This window comes from Chiloscyllium punctatum, chromosome 15 (genome assembly GCF_047496795.1).
Source record: "Chiloscyllium punctatum isolate Juve2018m chromosome 15, sChiPun1.3, whole genome shotgun sequence".
NCBI lineage: Eukaryota > Metazoa > Chordata > Chondrichthyes > Orectolobiformes > Hemiscylliidae > Chiloscyllium > Chiloscyllium punctatum.
In genome coordinates, this window is record NC_092753.1 from 57102226 (window position 1) to 57128758 (window position 26533).

Genomic DNA, 26533 nt, shown 5'->3' on the forward strand with positions numbered 1-26533 from the left:
CACTTCCCATATGACAAGCTTACACCCTCTACAGTGTCAGTTCCTTCGAACCCCAGACTTAATCAGGACCGAGGTAAGAGGCAGTGGATTCCTAATTACTTGTCCTCCCAGCACCACACTCAGGATGCTGAGGGGGACATTAAATTCTTCAGCATTCAAGCACAAAAAAACCAAGGCAAATACTCCAGTGCAGTGCTGCAGGAGTTCTGCACTGTCAGAAGTGTAGCCTTTCAGGAGTGATGATATATCCTTTCAGGCAATGCAAAAGATTTCATTTTGCCAATTCAAAGGAGAGTCAGGATGTTATTACCAATGTTCAGGATCTCATTGATCCCTCAATCAACATAAGTAAAAGCAAAACTGATTAACTGACTTATCACATTGCTGTTTGAGTAAACTTGCTGTATTCAGTTGTATGCAGCATTTCTTGTACTACAATAGTGATTACACTTCTAAAGGACTTCATTGTTTGCAAAGCAAGTTGGGATTCCTGAGTTCCTTGATAGCACCAAATAAGTGCAATTTCTTCCTTCTCCTTTTCCCACATTTTTCCGGACTATGATTTGGACACTCCCACTATCCTCTCTTCCTCCACATCAGAGAGGACTCATAACCTCCACACTAGATCACAATTTCTTCTACCCTCCCTTAATCTAAGTACTTTTCAATTACAGCTTTGTGTTGCAAGGTTTTTTCCCTGACAACCAGTCCTTCAATCATACTTGTTGTCGGGTTGAAAATCTGCAGCAGAAATGTAAGCGTTGTCCTGCGTTTAATATCTGCAAGACATTTGGACTTCCACTTAGAAACCCTCACCCATCTCCTTCGGTATGGTTTAAGGTAAAAGTACAGTGGTAATGGAATGATATAAAAGTAAAAGATGCACCTAGAGGAGATGGAAATTGTGTAAGTTGCTGCTTCCTGTTTTTTTTTCAGGTTCCAGCAATTGAAGTATTTTGTTTCATTTTAGTGTCCTTGAAAGGATAAACTCAGTCTGCTTACAAGAGCAATTGACGTGAGAAGGTATCTATGACAGTATCATTTACCAGGTATATGACCTAAGTAAATATGACACAGAGTGCAGCTACATAATTTGTTCTGCATTTACTGCTGGCCGTTGTAAGTACTTACTCAACAACCTTATCATTATTTCATTGTGTATTCCTCAATATTTACAGTTAAAAAAAACTGACATTCTTTGGATGCTCAAACTTTCAATGGGTTGCAAACATAAAATCATTATAATACATACTTCCTGCAATGATCCACTGTCAGCTAGTGACACAGAATGGGTGATTTGGACCCCTTTAAGTTGGCAATAGCCAAACAAGTGGGCAGTTACAATCAGGTAGGAAATTTACCTGAATCTGCCCTTTTTTTTCTCCGATAGGAAGTGTCTTTGAGATAGAAGATGAGCAAAGGTATATATTATTTTTAATTTTCTTTTTGTGGCAGGGAAAATGAGTACAAAGAACAAAGAATAAAGACAATTTACAGCCCAGGTACAGGCCCTTCGGCCCTCCAAGCCTGAGCCAATCCAAATCCACTTGCTCAACCTATCGTCCAATTCCTAAGCATCTGCATCCCTCTGCTCCCCACCTACTCATGCATCTGTCCAGGTGCACCTTAAATGAATCTACTGTGCCTGCCTCGACTACCTCTGCTGGCAATACGTTCCAGGCAACAACCACCCTCTGTGTAAAGAAAGTACTTGCCACATATACCCCCCCTTAACTTTTCACTTCTCACCTTGAATGCGTGACGTCTTTTCCCTCACCCTGGGAAAAAGCTTATCCCTATTTACTCTATCTATACTCTTCATGATTTTGTAGACCTCAAACAGGTCCCCCCTCAACCTCCTTTTTCCTAATGAAAACAATCCTAACCTATTCAACCTCTCTTCATAGCTAGTACCTTCCTTACCAGGCAACATCCTCGTAAACCTTCTCTGCACCCTTTCCAAAGCGTCCACATCCTTTTGGTAATATGGCGACCAGAACTGTACACAGTTTTCTAAATGTGGTCAAACCAAAGTCTTGTACAATTTTAACATGGCCTGCCAGTTCTTATATTCAATACTTCACCCGATGAAGGCAAGCATACTATATGCCTTCTTGACCACTCTATCCACCTTTGCAGCCACCTTCAGGGCACAATGGACGTGAACTCCCAGATGTCTCTGCTCATCAACTTTTCCCAAGGCTCTTCCATTTACAATATTGTTCGCTCTAGAATTAGATGTCCCAAAATGCATCACCTCACATTTGCTTGGATTGAACTCCATCTGCCACTTCTCCACCCACAAATTCTGTGTCCTATAATTCTGCCCCACTAGCTATGTGACGAAGGAGCAGCACTCTGAAAGCTTGTACTTCCAAATGAACCAGTTGGACTATAACGTGGTGTTGTGTGATTTTTAACTTTGTCCACCCCAGGCTAACACCGACACCTCACCATCAGAGCTATGTCTAGACATTCAATTTCTGTCACTATGAAATCAGAACCAAGATCAAATTTCAGGTGAGCCTCAGCTACTGATTTCTGACATGCATACTCACGCAATATTGTGTATTTCAGGTCTGAAACTGAGCTAAAATGAATTTCTACCCAAAAATGTTCAAAGGAACTCAATGGAAAATTGGAAACCAAGCCACCCAATTGTAAAACACATTTGAATATAAAACTAAAGTGTTAAACTTTTCAATTTTAAGAGGCAACACTTGAAAAGTATATCATTGACTTTAAAGCACATAGGGATGTCTTGATGTTGAAACAAGGAATATGACAAATGCAATTTATTTTCTTTCAAGATAGGTTTCATGACAATGGCAAATGTCTAGGGGCCTGAAGACCATGGAATGACAGGGAAGAATAATAAACATTTTTCAACAAGTTGACTATCTTTAGCCAATAAATATTTCAATAATTTTTTTGTACAGATTTCTGGTCTTTATCACATTATGTTTGGGAGATTTTGCTGTGTGCAAATTGGCCACCATGTTTTCATGCAACATGACTGTAGCAATTTTTCAAAAGCTTTTCATTGGCTTTAAACACTGCAGGTCAAGAAAGGTACTAACAAATGCAAGCTATTTATTTCTTTTACAGTTAATTTAGTGCATCAACCATAAAATTAATCTCATTGTAAACCACAAGGAACTACATTCAGTTTGCCTTATGCAAGCCTATATTAAGTAAATTCTCCATACATTGTAACATATCTGGATCAGTGAGATCCAGCCATGAATGTGGAAATAGTTGTTACTTTATCCAGCAATTTCCACTTTCCATCAGTTATGAGAGCTTGATGAGATCAATGTTCAAAACCATCAAGTGTTTTTCTTCCATTCTGCTTGCTTATCATCTCATCAGATAATGCATAAGTAAATGAAGTAGAGAAGGCAATAAAAAAATCCAAACTGCATTTTAATCCCACGCTGGAGCCAGAAATAGCAGAGTTCAATGACATGAAATTAGAGTGACCTTCAATCTCTGAATATCAATTTCTTACTCGAATAACCTTTTATGCTCTCTCAGTTCTCAAACAAAATTAATTTGTTCTTTCCTCTCATTAAACAGGAATTTATTTTAAAGATGCAAAGTTAAATTACATCTTGGATGCAGATTTTGAATTTGATTTTAAAGTAATTTGTTTGATATATCAGAAGAAATATAACAACGAATGTAAATGTCAGACCAGTATTAAAGAATTAACACCTGCAATTTTTATGCATGACAGCCAAACAGCTGAGCATCCAGTGACTGTTTATACCAGGACATCCCTCCCCTTTAAAGCTATTGGTCATAAGACTGTGAATTACCCTTTTAAACAAAGAATGTTTATCCAAAGCTTTTTTGAGCAACACAATCCATTTTTGAGGAACATTTTAAAAACTGTCTCGAGTATTAAGCTCTTGAATATATGATGTAGTTGGTGTAGTTGTTTGAAGTTCTGTTTCCAAAATACCTCATTTATGCATAAAAATATGCATCTTTTGACATTGAAATAACCCTTTACAAAGTACAGCCATCAGTGTGTGAAGTTGTTTTGCATGCGTTGTCCATTGGCACTTGCATTGAGTAGTCAACGTGAAGTTAAACATGAATTTTTTTTGACTTTTGGAATTATTAGTTATCCTCCTTGCCCTCCAAAAATCAATCTGATACCTGTCTCTATCTAAACTCACTGCTGTCGCTTCCACTTTCTATTTTATGGAATGTAAAATCTCTTTGCTGCAGCAGTCTGAATTTTAGGTGTCTTCAATCAACAGATTGCTTGAATTGAGCAAGTAACTTGCTAATGAAATTGAAATCAAACTCAATAAAATTGGACAAGTCTAAGATTCCATACCATTGGGCAAGTGGCAGGCCTGTACTGCCCATTTCCTGACCAATATAATTGAGTACATAAAAATCAACTCACTGAGTGTTGAATGAAATTGAGTCTTGAAAAATGTATGCACCCAGCTATCTGAAATAAAAATCCAAAATATTTCTAGTCTGCTCTATCAAAGTTCTTGTAGTCTCACAGATTACTGCTAATCTTTTCCTCCATCCTCCTGGAGCCATTTGCTACGTCTGTGCTAGGCATATCCTTGATTATTGACCTAACGTCCTGAGTCATCAATGCTAATACAATGAATTGCTTCACGCTTCATGCCTGGTATAGACATGTCATGCTATCAGCCAACATGTTTATAATTGGACATAAACGAGTTGTTAAGATGGCTGCCAGAAATAATAGGTGAAATCTTTCCAGTTTCTGACAGCAATGTCAAAATAGAAAAATGAGATTTTCATCATTACTAAAATAATGTCCAATTTTTATACAAGGTTTTAACAGGATGACAAGAATCTCGCTAGCAAACAGCAAGATGCCTATTTGTATACATTTACATTTCATTATTGCCTATTCTCATCTCAGTTTTATGTAATTTGCTATTTCCCCACATGATAGTGAGAAACTAAATGGTCACAATTCTCAACATGCAAGTCTAAGCTGGTACCAGACAATTCAAGCTTGCCTCTTGTTCCTCAAAGACAGTTCAGGACATGTTTCATGGGCATAACTGCTTACATTCTTTGTCACAGAGTTTGGCATTAGACATGCTCCAGCCTCATCATATTCACCATGGCACATCTTCAACAGATAGAAGACAGTTTATCACTTCAATACTGCAATTTGGAGTGCACTGACACATTACATTTCAAGACTGTTGCTAGGCCAATTTGTGCACTGAACTAGGTACCCATTTAGTGCAGTGGGCAAGAGCCCATCTCTAGGCTTTTAGCTTGCTTCCTTAGTGCTCACTCACTTTGCACCTTGAATGCTAATAGCATTTCTGCCTTGTCCTTCCTTTTTGAAAGTTGCTGCCTCATTCAGCATCTACAGGCTCATGGTACTCCTGCCTTGCCTTGCTTTTTAAAGCAGACAGCATTTATCAGTTAAGAAGCCAGACATGTTGGTGTAAGGTATAGTAACTAATGCAATATCACAATTGGAGCATGTGCCAGCAGCTTACATACTACATACATTGAATAGGGTTCAACTAAATTGCCATATCTCAAAGTCTAAGGGGAGTAGTCCTTAGTAAAGTCAAATCAAAAGGGACTGTCATCATTCAGGGGAGGGGTTGGGGGGGAGGGTACCAGCACAGTAAGTGGAGGGTATCATCTGATCTCAGTTTAGAGACCTGGATATGATCAGTCGGCTACTAGGGGTAGTCAGGATCAGGCATTAAAGAGCATTACAATCAGTCCTGTAGGTCCAATACAACCTGTCTAGGCAGTAATGGTGAGTCAGTCATGGAACTGATCAGAAATCAGTCAGGGGTGAATGGGATGAATGGCCTTTCTCTGCGCCATAACAACATTGTGATTCTGAGATCCTAGGCCTGATCATTCATGAGGTGAGGTTTTGTTCAAAGCTTGTCATGGGACTGGGCTATGGTTAGTCCAGGACATCATTTCACTGTAAGCCAAAATGGGTTTTCAGGGACAGAATGATGATATAGGGGATGGGGAAGTCAAATGTAGGGATTGGCGGCATCATTCTGGTGATCATAATAATTGTGAAAGGGCAACTCAACATATAAGTGTGGGAGATGGTACTGCATGGGAGAGCAAGCTGTAACATGGTGGGAAATGGTATGGGGGAGGGGGGCACAAAGTGGTTGGTGTCACCAATGATGACCATCATACTGGCTTTGATGGGAGGACAATGTATCACTTACATAGCTACAGTGTGTCCCAGGGGCTGTGGGGGTACAGAGGTGAAGTGAGCAATTACATACATGAGTTGGGTAGGGACATGGGGAAGATGAAAGCAAATAGGACTGATGAGGGTGGAAGGCCAAAAGGAACATAAAGATTTGATGAATCAACTAGATTGACAGGCTGAGCCTAAGACTTACTTCATGAAGGACTACCTATGTTGCCTTTTGTCCTTATCCCAAATCCCAATTTTGCAATCAAAATGAAAAATAGCTACTACCACATCTGGAATTGTCATAGTAAGTGTTTTGTTTTTCTCCAAGGGAGTGTGTTCTACTTGTGAGCGATGTGAAGTCCTTCATGGCACCCAAAGTCTCTGCACCATCTACAAGGTTCAAGTCAAGAATGAAGATTCAAAAACTAGCCATCATTAGCACCACTTAATGTTCTAACTCTGTCTGAACAAAAGCTATTCTTTCTATAGAACCCACAGTAAAATGAAGCCATAGCATGACTGAAAAGGGAGCATCAGATGTTGTTTCCATCAATTTATAACATTCACATTTATTAACTACAGGAAAGTATAAATAGATCAACTAGTAAGTTGGACTTGCAATTGGAATTACATGGTGCATGCTGGCATCTGCAGCAAGAATACATTTCATAGAAATCATAGAAACCTACAGTGTGGAAACATGCCATTAGGCCTAATCTTTTACAGTCAAAAAAAGATTATTTCACATAACTGAGTTCCATTGAATAGAATTCACAAAGAACTCCTGTGCATTGCATTGGCCAATGCTGCTGTGCTGTAGGATGGTGAATATGCTGCTGCTTTTCAAGAACATTCTCATTTTCCTACTCAGTGCAATGCCATGACTCTCATTGTTGTGTGCACAGTGCAAACCATCATGGAAGCCATCCTACCATCCATGGGCTCCATCTACACTTCTCATTGCTGCGGAAAGGCTGCCGACACCCCTCTGACCTTGGTAATACTCTCTTCCAACCTCTTCCATCAGGCAGAAGACACAGAAGTTTGAACATGTGCACACACACACACACACACACACTTCAAGTACAGCTTCTTCCCTGCTATCATAAGACTACTGAATAGACCTCTCAAATTCCAAATCTATGTTAAATTTGCCTTTGTGCACCTCCTGTGCATTATAAACTTGTGTGCCTTGCTCTGTCTAAGCACCCTATGATCTGTATGTCCTTGTTGCTATGATGTGCCTGTATAGCTTGTAAAACAAAACTTTTCACTGTACTTAGGTACATGTGACCACAATAAATTAAATCAAAGATCCTTATCACCTGTACACTTATTGCATCCTCCAGTTGTCAAGGATGCAAGGATTAAACGGCATCCTCTGTCTGTACTATAATACAACATAACCAAGACATAACCTGCACGAGAATCTGATGTGTTGGAGACATCATACTGGAGATGGCCAGGATATCATGTCATGGTGTTCTGATTGTCACTCCTAATCAGAGTATAGCACCACTGTCCCTCTCTTTGCACAGCATTTCATGTAAGATGAGCCACTGTGGCTTTCCTGCATCTTCACCACATCAGGAAGGCACCTACATCTAGAAGCTCCACGTTAGAGGTTGCTTTACATCTGCTGGAGGTTGATGCTTCTCCTGAGTTTCCAAATATTTGTTTTCCTTATGTGTTCCTGCCACTCAGTACGGTGGTCACAAGGATGATGATAGCTTATGGATCCATTGGAGAGGGTTTCAATGAGCTTATGTGTGCTATATCAGAAACACAGCAGCTCATTAGTAATATGATCATTCAGCAGTTGCAGCCCACACAAATAAAATTTCTATGGTGCCCTGAGAACATTGGGACCTGGAGGCCTCCAACAAGGAGGGCTGCTTCTGTGTGGATTTTTCACATAATTGACATGATTCACATATCTGTTGCACAAGCCATTTGGCACAGAGTAAGAAATTGTAAGTGGTAGCAAGCATGAGAATATCACCCTCAATCCCCACAGTACCCAAGAAAGGCAGCATTGCATATAGGATTTAGTGAAGTGAGCAGCTCTTGCTACAGAATTTTGGAAGATGATTGTGAATTTTTGAACTAAGTTACACCTTTACAGCTCGTTTGTCATTAATTATACTTCACAGCTGTTTCTAGGATTAATTAATATTATTGAATGAGATGGTCAAGAATGTTTGTGACCAGGATTTTCAGTTGAGACGGTTGGTTACTGTATGAGGTCCTTTTTACCAATTCACTCACAGAATGTAGTCATCGCCAGCTGGGCCAGCATTTATTGTCCATCCCTAGTTGCCCTTCAGAAGGTGGTAGTAAGCTGCCTTCTTGAACCACTATAGTCCCAATGCTGTATGTAGACCCACAATGCCCTTGGGGTGCAGGGTGCATTTCCAGGATTTTGACCCAGCAAATGAAGGAACAGGGGTATATTTCCAGGTCAGGATAGTGAGTGGCTTTGAGGAGAACTTGCAGGTGGTGATGTTTTCATGTATCTGCTGCCCTTGTCATTTTAGATATGATCATGAATGTGAGTTTAGAAGTTGCTATCTAAGGAACTTTGGTGAAGTTCTGCAATGCATCTTGAGGTTTGTACACTCTGCTGCTACTGGTTCTCACTGGTAGAGGGAGGGAATGTGGTGTCAATAAAGTGGTTTGCTTTGTCCAGGATGGTGTCATGCTTCTTGAATTGTTGAAGCTGCACTCATTCAGGCAAGTTTGATGTGTTCCATTACATTGTTGCCTTGCCTTGTAGATGGTGAACTGATTTTACGGAAGTGAGTTGTTTACTGCAGGATTCCTATCCCTGAATTATTAACCACTTGCTCCTAAAACCATATCAGTTAGTGGCGTGTCAAGTTCAGTTTCTGGTCAATAGCAACACCCAGAATGTTGACAGGGGCAAGTTCAATGATGACAACCCCATTGAATGTCAAGTAATGGTGACTAGTTTCTCTCTTATTGGAGATGGTCATTGCTTGGCACTTAGGTGGTATAAATGTTGCATGCCACTCATCAGTTGAAACTTAAATATTGTTCAGGTCTTGCTGCATATGAGCACAGACTGCTTCAGTACCTGAGGAGTCATGCATAGTGTTCAACATTGTGTAATCAGCAGTGAACACCACCACTTCTGACCTTATGACTGATGGAAGAGAATGACAGTCAAACTTGCAGCTGTTATGAATTTCTACACCACTGGGACCTCATAAACAACTGCTAGATATGTCTACAAAACTTCCCAGCTTGCAATGCATACTTGTACCATTCAAGACACAGGTGCCTTATTTGTGCATGCTGCTTAATCTGTGTATCCCCATGGAAAACACAGCAATGGCAGAGACCCATGCCCTTTCAGTTTATATGGATGCTTTAAAGTACATGTCACTATTAGAGGATATGAAATCTAAATTTGATGAGGAGACTGATTTTCACTCCATCAGTGACCAACTGATCTGTGACCAGCAGTATAGAATTGTGTCATTAAAACACTTGGACCTCTAATTACAGCTCTCCATAAACTTTCATGAATGTAGATATATTTCTGTGTGTTAACCTTATTAAGTATAATATTAAAAGAACCTTAAACAAACATTGAAGTCCCACCTACATCAGATTTTATTAACAATAACTATGTTTCAGGGTCTTCTCGGTATTTCTTCTTTGTGTGCAAGTGTAAATAATTTCAAGTGAGGCTCCAGGGAGAATAGAATCTCAAGTACTGTAGATGGCAGTTGACTCTCACTGTATACCTGTATAAGAGGTAGATCTCCAAGAAACCCTATAATTCCAATATCATGGCTAGTTGGCTACCTAATCCTGCATACTGCACAATATATCTACATAGCTACAATGTGGCTGGCTGTGGATGGTGCTGCATCATTCTGAAGGACATTCTCCATAGCCCATTACAATCCTACAAGTCCTGCCACTCAGCTTCTAGGCACATAACACAAACAAGGTACAAGAAGTGACATTGTGCAAATAAGCTACTCAGAGTTTTGTTGCTGTATATCTTCCACAAGAACAAATTATTCTAATCACATCTACCTATTTTATTCCCAGATTCTTTCAACTTTTATTTCGTCCATTCTAATGTTTAGTATTGATATTGTATGGAATCTTCTGCTGTTTCTAATGGTGAGCTTGGAGATAAGAAGAGCATTGATAGGGGTGTGTTGTGGAATACCCGAACAACACCACTTTTCCTCTTGTGGGGGAATCATGAACTAGGGGTCATAGTTTAAAAATAAGGTGGCACCCACTTAAAACAGAGATGAGGAAACATTTTTTCTCAAGAGGCTTGAGAGTCATAGATACATACAGAATGGAAACAGATCCTTTGGTCCAACTCATCCATGCCAACTACGTTTCCCAAATTAAGTTACTCCGATTTGCCTGCATTTGCCCTATATTCCTCTAAATGCTTCCTATTCACGTACCTATCCAAATGTCTTTTAAGTATTCTAACTGTCTTTGGAATTATCTTCATCAAAAGGGAGGGGTGTGAAAAACCTTTAAATATTTTTAAGGCAGAGGTAGATAGATTCCTGATTACTGAGAGGAGGAAAAATTACTGGGGATATGCAGGGATGTAGAGTTGAGATTAAAACCAGATTAGCCATGAATTTATTGAATGGTGGAGCAGGCTCAAAGGATGTTTTATTCTTTGTTTGTATGTTATCTGTCAACACCCACAAACTGAACAGGACCAATCATACTGTTGCTACAAGCACAATTCTGCAGTGAGTAACTAACTTCCTTTCACTCCAAAGCATGTCCACACCTATAAGGCAGTAGTCAAGAGTTTGGTAGAATATTTCCCACTCGCCTTTTTCACTGTAATACTGACAACACTCAAGAAGCTTAAGTGACAAGACAAAGCAATGTGCCATGTTCAACTTTCATTCACTCCACCAACAATGCACAGGGTAGCAGTGTACCACGTACAAGATGAACTGCAGTATCTTTTAAACTTGTGAATTCTACCACCTAGAAGGACAAGGGCAGCACTTTCCTGAAAGTTCCCCTCCAAGCCACTCAACACCCTGACAGGAAAGTAAATCACTGTTCCCTCACTGTCACTGAGTTAAAACCCTGAAACTTCCTTCCTAGTAGCCCTGTAGGTGTTCTATAATCAGAAGAACTTTAGTGGTTCAGGAAGGCAACTCACCACGAACTTTATCAGGATTATTAAGGATGAGCAATAAATGCCAGAAACATCCACATTTTACAAATGAATAAAAAAATGTGATATCCATTTTGGTGGGAAAAAATAGAAAGACAGGGTAATTCTTAAATGGTGAGAAATATGGAAGTCTTGATGTCCAAAGGAACCAGCTTGAGGCACTAAAAGCTTACATGCAGCTGCAGCAAGCAATTGGCAGGAAAATGGTACATTCCTTATCACAAGGGAATTATGATGGCTTGGTGGGAGTTTTGGTGGGACCATATCTTTGTGTGGTTTTGGTCTTCTTATCTAAAGCAGGATGTACTAACATTAAAAGCCTCATCTTCCGCCTCGGAACACTTCAACCCCATGGCATCAATGTGGACTTCACCAGTTTCCTCATTTCCCCTCCCCCCACCTTACCCCAGTTCCAACCTTCCAGCTCAGCATTGTCCCCATGACCTGTCCTGCCTGCCTATCTTCCTTTCCACCTATCTACTACACCCTCCTCTCTGACCTATCACCTCCATCCCCACCCCCATTCACCTATTGTACTCTATGCTACTTTTATCTCTCCACCCTGCAGGCTTCCTGCTTCTATTCCTGATGAAGGGCTTTTGCCCGAAATGTCGATTTTCCTGCCCCTTGGATGCTGCCTGACCTGCTGTACTTTTCCAGCACCACTCTAATCCAGACTTCTGTACTTGCATTAAAGAAGGTGCACTGGAGATTCACAAGATTAATCCCTGGGTAGGGTAGATTGTCATTCGAGGTGTGATTGAAGAAACTGAGCCTATGTTCTCTATGGTTCCAAAGAATCAGGCGATTTTATTGCAATTTACAAAGTTCTTAAAGAATCTGACATGATAGATGTAGGTAGAATGTTTTCCTTGGCTAGTGAGCCTAGGAATAGCTGGCATGGTCTCAGAATAAGGTCTCATTTAAACTGAGATGAAAAGAATTTCTTCACTCAGAAGATGGAGAATCTTTGGAATACTTTAATCAAGAGGGAAGATCAATGATTTAGCATGTTGAAGACAGAATTGATACTAATAACATCAAGCAGTAAGGGGAATGTGTCGAAACTGGTTAGCTGATCATCTGTTTGAATGGTGGAGCAAACATGATTGCTGAATGGATTAGTGGGTGCTGGAAGAGCACAGCAGTTCAGGCAGCATCCAAGAAGCTACTCTTCCAGCACCACTAATCCAGGATCTGGTTTCCAGCATCTGCAGTCATTGTTTTTACCGAGATGATTGCTGAATGGCCTGCTACTGCTCCTACATTCCCCTGTTTCATGCTGAATCATGGCAAAGAATGGGGTGGTATTATTTAATACAATATATAATTGACCAAGGCAAAGGGGGATCTTATTTTTCTGTATAATCTGTTGAAACCTCCCATCTTCTTGAAAGCCTCCATGAGTTTGTCTCTATCAAAGTAGACACTCTGAATGTTTCTGACTTTGCATCAACTGAACTCCCTTATTTCTGCGAACATCCTGGTAAACCTCCTATGTACCCTTTCTCATGCCTTAACATCTTTCCTGCAATGCAATTAGACTGACAATAATGATGTGGCTTCCAATAGTTTTCTATTAACTTAATGGATCAATTATAAGCAACTAATTAGCTATGAACCACTTCACACTGTTGCTCCGGGTAATGTCCTACACTCAACAATCCTTAGCTGTTTCATCAATCACATTCCCTCCATTATAAGGTCAGAAGTAGAGATGGTCACCAATAATTGCACAATGTTCAGTATCACTTATGACTCCTCAGGTACTGGAACAGTCCATATCCAAATGCAGCAAGACCTGGGCAATATCCAGGGCTGCAAAGTAACAAGTAACATTCACACCACACAAACGCTAAGCAATAACCATCCCCAACAGATAGAATCTAACCATCATTCCTTGATATTCAATGTCATTACCATCACTGAATCCCAGGGGTTACTACTCACTAGAAACTGAACCAGAGCAGCCACATAGCTAGAGTGGCTACAAGGCCAAGTTAGAGGTTAGGACATGCAGCAAGTAACTCACCTCCACATTCCCCAAAGCATTTCCACAATCTACAAGGCACAAATCAAGAGTCTGAGGGAACACTTGCCATTTCCTGGATAGGTGCAACTTCATCAATAATGAAGACGCATGACTCCATCTCATTTGGCCCACTTAATTGCCACCACATCCACAAACATTTAGCCACCACTGATACTCAGTACACATTGCTCCTACTGTACCTTCCAAACCGACTATCATGTCCATTTAGAAGGACATGGCCAGCAGAGACATGGGAATACCACCACCACCTGCAACATCCACTCCAAGCCACTCAGTAGCTGTTCCTTCACTGTTGCTGATCAAAATCCTGGAATGCCCTCCCTAACAGCATTGTGATAGTACCAACAGCATAGGGATTGCAGGAATTTAAGAATGCAGCTCACAGCACCTTATCAAGGGCAACTAGCGATGGGCAATAAATGCTGACCCAGCCAGTGATGTCCCTAACCCATGTGTGAATAAATAAAGGAATGTTGGACATTATACTATTACCACTCTCTAGCTTTTGCATTATGACATTTTTTGTTACTTAATCTCAGCTGTATCCACCCTATCACAAACCTTCCCCTTTGATTTTCTTCATACCTCCTCTTGCCCTTGGCTCAAAAGCTATTGCATTTCTCTTCTTCAGTTCTGAAGAAGGCCACCTTGACCTGAAATGTCAATCCTATTTCTCTCCAAAGAAGATGTCTAGCCTGCTAAGCATTTCCGGATTTTTAAATTTTGTTTGATAGGTTAAATTGTTTATTTTCTTTGACGTTTTTACCATGACTATTGTATCTATCAGCACAGTGAATTAGTTGAAAGGTGTTCATGGTCATGCAAATTGTGTAGAAGCTCAAAGAGCCTTTCCATATTCTTTTATGCCTTTGATACAAAATAAAGTATTACTTTAATTTGACTTATTGTAATCACATGTACCTAAATACAGTGAAAGCTTTGTTTTGTGAACAGTGCTGGCCGATCATAGCAAACAAGGACATAAGTATCAGTCAAGAGTGTGGTGCTGGAAAAGTACAGCAGGTCAGGCAGCATCCAAGGAGTAGGAGAATTGACGTTTTCAGCATAATCCCTTCATCAGGAATAAATATCATTGGTTGCTTAGACAGACCGAGGCATACAAGGTTACGGCTGCACAGGACTTGTGCCAAGTAAGATCAACATTTACAAGATCAACATTATTTGAAGTTGAAGAGGTCTGTTCAGCAGTCTAATGACAGCAGGGAAGAAGCTGTTCTTGAACCGGTTGGTGCACATCTTCTGTCTGACAGAAGAGGTTGGAAAAGTGCATTACCAGAGTGGAATGGGTTTTATTGATGTTGATAGCCTTTCCGTGGCAACGAGAAGTGTAAGTGTAGTCCATGGATGGCAGGTTGGCTTCCATGATCGTCTGGGCTGTGTGCACAACGTTCTGTAGTTTCTTATGGTCCTGGACAGAGCTGTTGCCATACCAGGCTGTTATGCACCTGGATAGAATGCTTTCTATGGTGCATCTGTCAAAGTTGATGAGGATCCTTACGGACATGCTGAATTTCCTAAGCTGCCATGTTGTGCCTTCTTGATCGTCGCATCTATGCAGGAGGCCCAGGACAGATTATCAACTATTGTCACTCCTAGGAACTTGACACTCTTGACCCTCTCCACCTCAACTCCATTGATTTGGATAGTGCTGTGTCCTCCTTCTTTCTTCCTGAGGTCAATGATCAGTTCTTTTCTATTTCCAACATTGGGAGAGAGGTTGTTATCATTGCACCGCAACACCAAGCCCTCTATCTCCTCCCTGTATTCTAACTCATCGTTATTTGATATATGTCCTACTACAGCGGTGACTTCAGTAAACCTGTAGTTGGAATTTATTTGGAATTGGGGTACACAGTTGTGGGTGTACAGGGAGTACAGTAAGGGGCTGAGGATGCATCCTTCTGGAGGGGTCCAGTGTTGAGGATTATTGTGAAGGAGCAGTTGTCTATCTTCACTGATTGCAGCCTATGGGTCAGGAAGCTGAGGATGCAGTTGCAGAATGTGGAGCCAAGACCTAGGTCTTGGAGTTTTAAGACTTCTTTGGTTGCGATTATAGTATCGAAGACAAAAAAAAACTGCAGATTCTGGAATCCAAGGTAGACAAGCAGGAGGCTGAAAGAACACAGCAAACCAGGCAGCATCAGGAGGTGGAGAAGTCAACGTTTCGGGTATAACCCTTCTTCAGGACTGGGGGTGGGTATAAGGGGAGCTGCAGATAAAGGGGGGGATGGCTGGGTGGTGAGGTTGGATAGGTGAACATAGATAGATGGTATAACCTGGTTGGTCGATGTGAGGAATTAATCCAGTTGGTAGCTGGAAGGAAAGGTCAAACACAGGAATGGAAGGGAGGGGCTGGGAAGGGAGTCAGGGGATGGGAAAGGAGGTTATTTGAAATTGGAGAACTCAATTTTAAGTCAATAGACAATAGATAATAATAATTCCAAATAAGCAGGAGTAGGCCATTCTGCCCTTCAAGCCAGCACCACCATTCATTATGATCATGGCTGATCATCCTCAATCAGTATCCTGTTCCTGCCTTATCCCCATAACCCTTGATTCCACTATCCTTAAGAACTTTATCCAACTCTTTCTTGAAAGTATCCAGAGACTTGGCCTCCACAGCATTCTGGGGGAGACCATTCCATACACCCACCACTCTCTGGGTGAAGAAGTTTCTCCTCAACTCTATTCTATGTGGCTTACCCCTTATTTTTAAACTGTGTCCTCTGGTTCTGGACTTACCTATCAGCAGAAACATGCTTCCTGCCTCCAGAGTGTCCAATCCTTTAATAATCTATACATCTCAATTAGATCCCCACCGAGCCTTCGAAACTCAAGCGGATACAAGCCGAGTCGCTACAATCTTTCAGCGTAAGATAGTCCCGCCATTCCGGGAATTGACGTCATGAACCTATGCTGCATTCCCTCAATAGCCAGAATGTCTTTCCTCAAATTTGGAGACCAAACTGCACACGATATTCCAGGTGCGATCTCACCAGGGCCCTGTAAAACTGCAGAAGGACCTCTTTACTTCTATGCTCAATTCCTCTGATTATGAAGGCCAGCATGCTATTAGCTTTCTCCACTGCCTGCTGTACCTGCATGCTTGCTTTCATTGACTGATGTACAAGAACACCTAGATCTCGTTGTACTGCCCCTTTACCTAACTTGCCCCCATTTACGTAGTAATCTGCCTTTCTGTTCTTGCCACCAAAGTGGATAACCACACATTTATTCACATTAAAATACATCTGACATGCATCCGTCTACTCACCTAGCCTGTCCAGGTCACTCTGTATTCTCCTAATATCCTCCTCACATTTCATCCTGCCACCCAGCTTTGTGTCATCAAATTTGCTAATATTACATTTAATATCTTCATCTATATCATTAATGTACATTGTAAAAAGCTGCGGTCCCAGCACTGATCCCTGCGGCACACCACTGGTCACCGCCTGCCATTCCGAAAAGGAGCCGTTTATCACTACTCTTTGTTTCCTGTCAGCCAACCAATTTTCAATCCATGTCAGTCTTTTGCCCCAATACCATGTGCCCTAATTTTGCTCACTAACCTCCTATGTGGGACTTTATCAAAGGCTTTCTGAAAGTCCAGGTATACTACATCCACTGGATCTCCCTTGTCCATCTTCGGAGTTACATCCTCAAAAAATTCCAGATTAGTCAAGCATGATTTCCCCTTCATAAATCCATGCTGACTCTGACCTATCCTGTTACCGCTATCCAGATGTGTCGTAATTTCATTCTTTATAATTGACTCCAGCATCTTTCCCACCACTGAGGTCAGACTAACTGGTCTATGATTCTGTGCTTTCTCTCTCCTTCCTTTCTTAAAAAGCAGGACAGCATTAGCCACTCTCCAATCCACAGGAACTGATCATGAATCTTTAGAACATTGGAAAATGATCACCAATGCATCCACAATTTCTAGAGCCACCTCCTTCAGTACCCTGGGATGCAGACTATCAGGCCCCAGGGACTTATCAGCCTTCAGACCTAACAGTCTCTCCAACACCATTTCCTGCCTAATATAAATTCCCTTCAGCCACTATTACATCTGGGAGATTGCTCATGTCTTCCCCAGTGAAGACAGATCTAAAGTACCAATTCAACTCTTCTGCCATTTCTTTGTTCCCTGTAATAAATTCACCGTTTCTGTCTTCAAGGGCCCAATTTTAGTCTTAACCATTTTTTTTCTTTTCACATACCTAAAAAAACTTTTACTATCCTCCTTTATATTTTTGGCCAGTTTACCTTCGTACCTTATTTTTTGCTTTGCGTATTTCCTTTATCGTTATCCTTTGTTGTTCTTTAAAAGCTTCCCAGTCGTCCAATTTCCCACTCATCTTTGCTATGTTATACTTTTTCCCTTTGGTCCTTAACTTCCCTCGTCAGACAGGGCCAGCCCTGTCTCCCCTTAGGATCTTTCTTCCTTTTTGGAATGAACTGATCCTGCACCTTCTGCATTTCCCCAGAAATACCTGCCATTGTTGTTCTACTGCCATCCCTGCTAGGATTGCACCATTGAATTTTGGCCAGCTCCTCCCTCATAGCTCCATAGTTCCCTTTATTCAACTGAAATATTGTCACTTCTGATTCTACCCTCTCCTTTTCAAACTGCAGATTAAAGCTTATTGTATTATGGTCACTACCTCTTAATGGCTCCTTTACTTCGAGGTCCCTGATCAAATCCAGTTCGTTGCACAACACCAGATCCAGAGTTGCTTTCTCCCTGGTAGGCTCCAGCACAAGCTGTTCTAAGAATCCATCTCAGAGGCACTCCACAAATTCCCTTTCTTGGGGTCCAGTACCATCCTGATTCTCCCAGTCTACCTGCATGTTGAAATCCCCCATAACAACTGTAGTAATATCTTTGCAACAGGCCAATTTCAACTCTTTATTCAACTTACACACTATATCCAGGCTACTGTTTGGGGTCCTGTAGATAACTCCCATTAGGGTCTGTCTATCCTTAGAATTTCTCAGCTCTATCCATACTGACTCTACATCCCCTGATTCTAGGTCCCCCCGCGCAAGGGACTGAATATTATTCCTTACCAACAGGGCCACCCCACCCCCTCTGCCAGTCAGTCTGTCCTTACGACAGCACGTATAGCCTTGAATATTCATTTCCCAGACCCTGTCCACTTGAAGCCACATCTCAGTTATCCCCACAACATCGTAGCTGCCAATTTCCAAATAAGCCTCAAGCTCATCCATCTTATTTCTAATGCTTCGTGCATTCATATCTAATATTTTTAATTTGTTACTCCCCTCACCCTTCCTATCAATCCCTATTTCACTTGAACTTACGGCATGATCCCTTTTTGAGTTTTCTGCTCCATTGATTCCATTGTCTTTCTTGACTTCTCTTGTTCTAACTTTCCCTTTAACTTCCTTCTTAAACTTCCAGCTTGTCCCCTCCCCCCGCTATTTAGTTTAAACACAGCTGTGTTGCAGTGGCAAACCTACCTGCCAGAATGCTGGTCCCCCACCTATTAAGGTGCAACCCGTCCCTCTTATATAATTTATCCTTACCGCTAAACATACCCCAGTGATCCAAGAATTTAAATCTTTGCTTCCTGCACCAGCTTCCCAGCCACACATTCAAATCCATTATCTCCATGTTCTTGTCCTCTCCAGCCCAAGGAACAGGAAGCAAACTGGAGATAACCACCCTGGATGTCCTGTTTTTCACACTTTCTTCATTCCTGAAGAAGGGCTCATGCCCGAAACATTGATTCTCCTGCTCCTTGGATGCTGCCTGACCTGCTGCGCTTTTTCAGCAACACATTTTCAGTTCTGTCCTGTTTTTCAGCCTTTTCCGAGTTCTCCGAAGTCCCACTGTACAATATCCCTCCTCTTCTTCCAGACGTCATTTGTGCCAACATGAACCACCACGTCTGGCTCTTCACCTTCACCCTTGAGGATTTCCTGCACTCTGTCTGCGATGTCCTTAATCCTGGCACCAGGAAGGCAATACACCATCCTCAAATCCCGCCTGTTGCTGCAGAAACCCCTTTCAGTCCCTCTCACTATGGAGTCCCCTATTACCACGGATCTATGTGATGTCTGACTCCTCGGCTCTGCCTCCATGCCAATTTCTGATTGGCAGACCTGACCGCCTCTCAGACTGGCAGTGACATCTGTCTCTACGGTTTCCAAGAGATTCAACCTGTTCCTGACAGGTACTTCCCCCGGGGTCATAGAGTCACAGAGTCATAGAGTCATGGAAACAGATCCTTCGGTCCAACCCGTCCATGCCAACCAGGTATCCCAACCCTCTGTTGCGCTTGTTTCATCTCTGCCTTTCTTATCATCTTCTCCCTTCTACTCACTTCTGGTATGCTCGGTGTAATAACCTCGCTGAAGGTCCTGTCCAGAAAGATCTCGTTCTCTCGGATGAGCCTGAGGTCATCTAGTTCTTTCTTCAGTGCTGCAATATGCCCTGTCAGAAGCTGAAAGTGTACACACTTTCCAAAGTTATATGAGCCAGCTACACCAGAGTCCCTGACCTCCCCCATCATACACGCAGTACACTGAATCAGCTTGGCAGTCATGTCTTCACCCTCTTCAACTGTGGCGTAATCACTTCTCTCAACTTCTTTGTCGAAAACTCCTGAGCCAAAGACTTGCTCTTTTCTCAACAGAAACTTCCCTCGACCCCTGTGTTGGTGGACTTTTTAGGTTAGAGGAGGCCCTACTGTGTAGGACCTGGGGCCTAGAACACACCTACTTAAATAACACTCACCCATCTTCCCAACAGCCTCTGCGTTCCGACTTCACTTCCGTCCAGTTCCCGCCGCTCTCTGCTGCAAAAAGTCCTCTGTGCTGTAGGCTGCCAGGTGGAAGATGAGACTTGTCCCTCCAATTTGCGGTCTGATTCACTGTGGCAATGGAGGAGGACAAGGATAGTCAAGTTGAAAAGGAAATGGAAAAGGTAACATGGTCGGTGGCTGGGAGATCAGGTTAGCCCCTGTGATCCCAGCTGAGATGCTCGGCAAAACATGCCCTGAGTTTTTATTTGGCCTTCCCTGCAACTGTAAAATTTGCAAAACATGTCAGCCCACCACCCCCTTCACCTCCATTCAGGTGAGACAGAAATTCACCTGCCTCTCCTCCAACCTGGTTTACTGTATCTGGTACTCCCGATGTGTATCGGGGAGACCAAATGTAAACTCAGGGCACATTTTGCCGAGCATCTCAGTCACCGACTATTTTAATTCCCCTTCCCACTCCCTTTCTGACATGATGTCCTCGGCCTCCTCCGTTGCTACAGTGATTCAGACCGCATGTTGGAGGAACAATACCTCATCTTCCACTTGGCAGCCTACAGGGCAGAGCACTCAACATTGAGTTCTCCAATTTCAAATAACCTCCTTTCCCATCCCCTGACTCCCTTCCCAGCCCCTTCCTCTCCCCCTGCCTTCCATTCCTCTGACCGACCCTTCCTTGCAGCTACCAACTGGATTCATTCCTCCCATCAACCAACCAGGTTGCACCCTCTACCTGTGTTCATCTATTCCTACCTCACCACCCAAGCACACCCTTACAGCCTACTTTATAACACGATCTGTACAACAGTTATAATGAAAGCAGAAAGAATAAAGTTATTAATTTTTAACTTTTAAATAGCCATTACATTTTCTTGTAAACTTTGTTTATACTGGCTCTTGCCCAAGTCAAAAAGTATCAACTTCCATAGCTTATTAATCACATTATCATTCATCCATGTTAATGTAAAGATGAGATATAGGCTTCAATGTTTAAACACACTGGTTGCATTATGTTACAAAACTTATAAATAACAATTACACAAATGTGTAACTGTACAATTTAAATGTAACTTGTGCTCAGGATTGCTTTCTGTAAAGCTTAAAGCATGTTATGTATATTTGAGCCAGATGGTGTCTTGCTGCACTGTATACTTTCTATGGGTGGAATTTTTGTCTCCCTGGTGTGGTGAGAGAAATGGCAAATCTGGTCACAAAATGTGGTGAGAATGAAAGAAGACTCAGATTTCTTAGATTTCATACTCAAGTCTAAAATGGTAACTTCGGACCCTTGCCCTTGAGTGATGACTACCTTAATTCCATACATTTTCATCCCATTAAAGCCTTAAATCACTTACTTTCCATCCAACTTCCAATTATCCTCTCCTCTACCAGGAAACTAGATAGCTCAAATTTCTGACATAAAACAGAATGAGTACTTGCTCAGCGAATGTGCATCCCAGCCATCATCAAATGTTTCTTCTGAAGAATGTCTCTGCATGTTACGTGGCTACTATCTTCCTAAACCATCATCCCACAACTCTGTATCGACAAACAACCAGTCTCATCAGATTATCATGACTGCTCACAGACCAGACGGAGGTGGGTACTGCAGATGCTGGAGATTAGAGTCAAGATTAGAATGGAGCTGGAAAAGCACAGCAGGTCAGGCAGCATCCGTGGAGCAGGAAAATCGACCTTTCGGACAAAAGCCCTTCATCAAGTTTGAGGGTGGGAGCCTTGGGGGTGGAGAGATAAATGGGAGGGTGGTGGGGCTGGGGAGAAGGTAGTTAAGAGTGAAATAGGTGGATGGAAGTGGGGCTAATGGTGATAAGTCGGAGGGGAGGTTGGAGCAGATACATGGGAAGGAAGATTGACAGGTAGACAGGTCACGAGGATGGTGCTGAGCTGGAAGGTTGGAACTGGGATAAGGTGGGAGTAGGGTAAATGAGGAAGTCCACATTGATGCCATGGGGTTGAAGGGTCCTGAGGCAGAAGATGAGGCATTCTTTCTCATAAACCTCCACATAAATCGCATCATCTGCCAACATTTCAGCCACCTTCAAACGGACCCCACTACCAGAGATATATTTCCATCCCCACCCCTATCCACCTTCCACAAAGACAATTGCCTTTGTGACAACCTGTTCAGGTCCATACCCCCCAACAACCCACTGTCCCTTCCTGATACCTTTCCCTGCCACCACAGGAATTGCAAAACCTGCACCCACACCTCCCCCCTCACTTCCGTCCAAGGCCCCAAAGGAACCTTCCACATTCATGCGTTTTACCTGCACATCCACCATTATAATTTATTGTATCCGTTGCTCCTGATGTGGTCTCTTCTACACTGGGGAGACTGGATGCCTCCTAGCACAGCGCTTTAGGGAACATCTCTGGGCCACCCGCACCAATCAGCCACATCGCCTAGTGGCCCAACATTTCAACTCCCTCTCCCACTCAGCCAAGGACATGGAGGTCCTGAGCCTCCTTCACTGCTGCTTCCTCACCACCCAACACCTGAAGGAAGAACACTTCATCTTCCGCCACGGAACACTTCAACCCCAGGGCATCAATGTGGACTTTGCCAGTTTCCTCATTTCCCCTGCCCCCACCTCACCCCAGCTCCAAGCTTCCAGCTCAGCATTGTCCCCATGACTTGTCCTACCTGCCTATCTTCCTTTCCACCTATCCATTCCACCTTCCTCTCTGACCTATCACCTTCATCCCCACCCCCATTCATCCATTGTACTCTTTGCTACCTTCCCCCACCCTCCTCCCTGACCTATCACCTCCATCCCCACCCCATTCACTATGTACTCTATGCTACCTTTTCCCCACCCACACCCTCCTCTCATTTATCTCTCCACCCTGCAGGCACTCTGCCTCTATTCCTGATGAAGGGTTTTTGCCCGAAACATCGATTTTCCTGCTCCTCGGATGCTACCTGAACTTCTGTGCTTTTCCAGCACCACTCTAATCTAGAATCTGGTTTCCAGCATCTGCAGCCCTTGTTTTTACACAGTTCGGTAGTGCTGTTAAGAAGGCATATACTGTGAGTTAGGTTTTATTGGTAGAGGGATTGAGTTCTGAAGCTGTGATGTCATGCTGCAACAAAACGCTAGTGTGGCCTCACTTGGAATATTGTGTACAGTTCTGGTTGCCCCATTACAGGAAGGATGTGGAAGCATTGGAAAAGGTGCAGAGAAGATTTACCAAGATGTTGCCTGGTCTGAAGGAAAAGTCTTATGAGGAAAGGCTGAGGGACTTGGGTCTGTTTTTATTGGAGAGAAGAAGGCTAACAGGGGGTTTAATAGAGACATACATGATCAGAGGATTAGATAGGGTGGACAGTGAGAGTCTTTTTCCTAGGATGATGATGTCAGCTGGTAGGAGGGTCACAGCTGCAAATTGAGGGGTAATAGATTTAAGACAGATGTCAGAGACAGGTTCTTTACTTAGAGAGTGGTAAGGGCATGGAATGTCCTGCCTGCCAGTGTAGTTAACTCAGCCACATTAGGGGCATTTAAACAGTCCTTGGATAAGCATATGGATGATGATGGGATAGCGTTGGGGTATGGGCTTAGATTAGTTCACAGGTCGGCGCAACATCGAGGGCTGAAGGGCCTGTTCTGCGCTGTATTGTATTTTCTATATTCTATGTTCACTGTGGTCATCGTAAGTTCCAGATATTTTTTATATCAACCTTTTCAGATGGCTCAGAGCATACCTCTGGAGCAAGAAGGACTTGAACCTGGGGCCTTTGCCTCAGTGGTAGGGCCATTACAAGTGCACCACAATAGCCCATTTATTTATAAATCAACCGATTATATACACCTTTTGAGCAGTTGGGAATTAAATTCAAATCTCTTGGCTCAGAGATAAGGACATTACCATTGTGGCACAAGACCTCCATCCTAATGAGTTCTATTAGGAGCTCAATAAGCAATTCATTGGATTTGTGATGTTGCTGGCTCCCTCTCCCATCATTCCTTTGAAAACTTAACCATCAGGGACCAGTGACATCTTCCAATCGTACAATTTTCTTTGCTCGCCTGCATTCAAACTTGCGACTGAACATTCAGCCACATACATGCATAAAGCTGGAGAAACCAAGCTCAAGCTAACAACTGAACTGGAGTTTGACTCAGAATGGACAAAATGGACAAAACAGAAAAGGCATAAGATACAGTTGTTATATACTGACATTATTGCAGTTGTAAATTTTAGTTCGAAATTCACCAGACTTTATTGAGTGAATAATTAGCACTTTTAAAGAGGCAATATGTGTATGAGTAGCTGAAAGGATTCCTTCTGTGTCTTTAGATTCTATTGGGACATAATTGGATAGGGAAATATTACTCCCCACCCATTGCTTTCAATCTAGATATTTAGTACACAAATTTAATGCTGCCTGTTTATTTAAATAAGTAGTCAGCACTAGGTGTTGAGTGGTTGTACTCATGAGCAGGAGTTAAAGGCAAGGCACGTAGCGGTTAGAATGGTGCTGGAGAACATTCAAATAGTAATTCGGAGCTAAGGGACACTCATTAATGGCTCAATATAGCAGAAACTGTGGGTTGCCAACACAGCATTAAGAAAGTGAAGCAGAGTAGAAATATAATCTATTCACCAGAGATCAGGAAGACCTCCAGACCAAATGTGCAGAGGCATTAGAATAAGATACCCATGGTAGGCAATGCCAGGAGTCAAGCCCACAGATGCAGGGAATGCAGTGCAAGAACATCATCAGTGGTGGGGCCCTTACTGTTTGCAGTGAATATAAATGATTTCGACTTGATTGTAGGAGAATTGATCAATAAGATCGTGGATGATATGAAAATTGGTCAGATGGTCAACAGTGAGGAGGATACCCTTAGATTCTAAGAGGGCATAAATGGGCTGATCAGTGGCAAATGGGATTCAATCCAGGTAACTGTGAAGTGATGCACTTGGGCAGGACAAACAAAGCAAGGGAAAAGATGCTAAATGGTTGGACCTTGGGAGCATTGAAGTTCAGAGGGACCTTGGTGTGCATGGTTCATTAAGGCAGCCAGACAGGTAGATAATGTGGTGAAGAAGGGATATGGGATACTTGCTTTCAGTCACTGAGGAAGGGTTTAAGAACAGGAACTGTATAATACATTGTTTAGGCCACATCTAGAATATTGTGTGCAGTTCTGGAATCTACATTATAGAAGGGTTGTGTTTGCTCTGGACAGGATGTAAAGGAGATTTACCTTGATGTTTCCTGGGCTGTAGAATTTTAGTTATGAAAATAAATTGTATAGGCTGTGATTGTTTTCCTTGGAGCAAAGGAGATGGAGGGGAGACATGATTGAGATGAATAAAATTATAAGGGACATTGGGTAGATAGGAAGAGACATTTTTCCTTGGAGGAGGGATTAATGACCAGAGATATAGACTTAATTTAAGAGGCAGGTGGTTTAGAGGGCATGTAAGGAAAAGGTGTTTCATCCAGAGGGTGGAAGGAGTCTGGAACTCATTGCCTGAAAATGTGGTACAGGTGGAAACCTTCATAATATTTTAGAAAGGTTACATGAGCTCTTGAAATGCCAAGGCATACAGGACTATGGGCCAAATGTTGGAAAATGGGGTTGGAATAGTTAGGTGGTTGTTTTAGACCAGCACAGATTTGATGGGCTGAAGGGTATTTTTCTGTGCTATCAATCTATATGACATTATGACTCTAAAATTCCATGACTTTACTTATGTGGTCAAGATCAGGAAATGCATATTACCAATGATACCAATAGCCTCACGCTGTTTAAAAGCAACTCATCCACATCACATTTCTAGCAACTTTGCTTAAGATTAAGGATTCTTACCTAGCATCAATAGCTTCACCTTACTCTTGCATTCTAAGAATTCCTACAAGTTTCATACTCACAACTAGTACACATTGGCTACTTAACTGTCACAGCCTTATCAACCAAACACATTGCACCACATTCATTGACTCATTGACCAAGCATGTCAAGGAAATCTTTATTGCCAACAGTCCATTTCAAGTTTCCATGACCAGAAAAGTTAGTTCCACCCTTCAAAGCCATTCCTTCTCACTCATATCCCCATGTAATGGGGCTACTCAAAAAGCCTGATTCTAAAAATAAACCAAGAAAAGCAATAACATGTCTGTGTAAGTACCATGTGTCTCCGCAATATAGTAGTTTGCAATGTACAGGAAAACTTTCCATTTTTACCAGTATATTTTTTCAATTCCCACACAA

The 26533-nt window shown here is 42.2% G+C and overlaps 1 long non-coding RNA gene across 1 annotated transcript in view; it reads right to left on the minus strand.

Moving 5' to 3' along the window:
• The window catches only part of LOC140486277 (uncharacterized), a 361646-nt gene that overhangs the window by 282160 nt on the left and 52953 nt on the right, over window positions 1–26533 (minus strand). The window contains exon 3 of the long non-coding RNA XR_011962544.1: window positions 20261–20396. This is a non-coding gene — a long non-coding RNA (uncharacterized lncRNA). The remainder of the gene's footprint in view (window positions 1–20260; window positions 20397–26533) is intronic.